Here is a 2,500-nt window from a genome sequence, read left to right as displayed (position 1 = left end):
CCAACTTCAACAACAACCTCCAACTTCAGCAACATCTGCTGGGCAGTTGGTAGCCTCAATTAGTCAGATATTGTCTCCAGTGGCCACCCCTGCACAGAGCTCTGTTGCTGGACCCTCTTCGGTTCATGTGGGGTCATTTTATTCCACCCGTGCAGCAACCAGTACTGCACCTCGCGCCGTACCCCACGCAGCATCTCCCAATTCCCCCAGATAGGAAAAGGGAAAGGAAGAGGTGGCAAGCGGGGGAAAGGCCCAGCAGCTCATGCTCCTTCAGCCGCGGCAGCTGCAAGTGCTGCGACGCCTTTCCTCTCCTATGATGACCCCGATTTAGGTAATCCCCCTCAATATCCCCACCCACAGATCACCCCTGCCCGACCACCGGGCATTTACCTTGAGGGTCCACTCCTCAGGAATAGAATGGTGAAACCTTAAGACTTTTTCCAGCTATTCTTTACTAGGGAAATGGTTGAGAGTATTGTTTTGCATACCAACTCCTTTGCTAACATCCATATTGCTTCTGGGGGTTATAAGACTTACACCCGTTCGGATGGAAGCTGGCAGGAAACAACATCAGAGGAGATCCATAGGCTCACAGCTCTTTTGATTTATTTTGGGTTAGTAAAATTAGTGGGGGAGGTAAAGAAATATTGGAGCACGGCTACTTTGTTCCACGGTCTATGGACTCGAGCAATCATGCCCAGGTTGCGGTTTTCAGCCCTTATGGCTTTTCTACACATCTTGGACCCCCTCAACGAGCCTGCTGGTAACAAGTTACATGAGGTAGAAGCTCTTGTTCAGTATTTTAAAACAAGATGCTGGGTCTTTTACCAGCCAAGGCAACATGTGGGGTGCAGGGATGGCGCAGTGGTGAGAGCACTCGCCTCCCACCAATGTGGCCCGGGTTCGACTCCCAGACTCGGCGACTCGGGTGTCATGTGTGGGTTAAGTTTGTTGGTTCTCTACTCTGCACCGAGAGGTTTTCCCCGGGTACTCCGCCCGGGTACTCCGGTTTCCCCTCTCCTCAAAATCCAATATTTGACGTGATTTGTGTTAATTGTTGATTTCAATTTACAGTGTCCCCAATTAGTGCTTCAGCGCTAGAACGACTAGACACTTAAATATAGTTCCTTTCCTTATGTCTCCATTGATGAGCGTATGGTGAAGTCCCGACCGATCAGGCATCCGACAATACATCAAGGATAAGCCCACCAAGTGGGGCATAAAGCTATGGGTATTAGCCGATAGCTCCAATGCCTATGTCCAAGATTTCAATATCTACATAGGTAAGCAGGGGGGGCGGGAAGTTAGCAAGCATGGCCTCGGTTATGATGTTGTTATGACCCTAATGCAAACCACCTTGACCAGGGATATCATTTGTTTATTGATAACTTTTACTCGTCTGTGACCCTTGCCAAGCACTTGTTTGATCGTGAAACTCTTGTTACTAGTACTATTACAGATAGCAGGAGGGATTTCCCAGCAAGTCTAAAGAATGGCAAGGTATGGGCAAAAGGTAAGCCTAAGGGAACTATGCGTTGGGAGAGGGATGCACCTGTGTTGGCATTGCAATGGGTCGACAACAAGGTAGTGTCTATAATTACTACCTCTGGCAATGCAAATGAGACCACACAGGTGAGCCGGAAAAGAAAGGCCGGTGGTACCTGGAGTAACACAGATGTACAACAGTCTGAGGTTTTCCATATGTACAATCAGTACATGAATGCAGTGGATCGATCAGATCAGATCCTGGCCACCCACAATGTACAGCGGAAGTGCATGAGGTGGTGGAAAAACCTTATTTTTCCACCTTATTGATATGGCTCTTGTGAACAGTTTCATCCTTTACAGGGAACAACAACGTAAGTTCCCTGATAATGAAGCTCGTAGACGACCGGCTTCATACTCATTGGCGTCCTACAGGGAGGGACTTATGAGAAACATCTGTAATCTCCCTTTGAGAGGTTACCCCCCACTTAATTCTACATTCTACATCTCTCACTGTCCAATTTATTTGGACGTGAGAAGACAGTGTGTGGTGTGCTTGAGGAAGGAAGGGATCGCAAATTTGTGTTCTCCCCCTGCAGTGCACGTTAGTGTCAGGGATTACACATGCACATCACAAAGGAACTGAACTGTTATCAGGTGTTTCACACCAGACAGTTTCACAACGAGTAAGTATGAACCCTGGGGTAGCTTTGAATTGTATATAATGTTAGTCCAGTTATATGTAAAGTTGTGTTATTGAGAGAAAACCCAAAAAAATTAACTAAGCATTGTTATATTTTGTGCTTATCTTACACATTGTCTGTTGTTGCTACATTCTGATGAATTTTTGTTTTGAGTGTGGGGTCTATCATCTCTTGAGAGATAATATATTATATCTATATATTACATCTCTCAAGAGATTATAGGGGTGAGTGGTGGGTACCCCACCCCTTTTTTTTCCCAGGTATTTCCCCAAGGCACATGTAGTTTAATGACCAAGGAGTGCTAGAGGACT

The 2,500-nt window shown here is 46.3% G+C and overlaps 1 pseudogene; it reads left to right on the top strand.

Moving 5' to 3' along the window:
* LOC138005997 (piggyBac transposable element-derived protein 4-like) overlaps positions 1–2,341 on the top strand; it is a 2,802-nt pseudogene extending 461 nt beyond the window's left edge.
* Positions 2,342–2,500: the final 159 nt, after the last annotated feature.

The sequence above is a fragment of the Montipora foliosa genome, chromosome 6, assembly GCF_036669935.1.
Source record: "Montipora foliosa isolate CH-2021 chromosome 6, ASM3666993v2, whole genome shotgun sequence".
Classification (NCBI taxonomy): domain Eukaryota; kingdom Metazoa; phylum Cnidaria; class Anthozoa; order Scleractinia; family Acroporidae; genus Montipora; species Montipora foliosa.
This window is presented reverse-complemented; position numbering and strand designations above follow the sequence as displayed.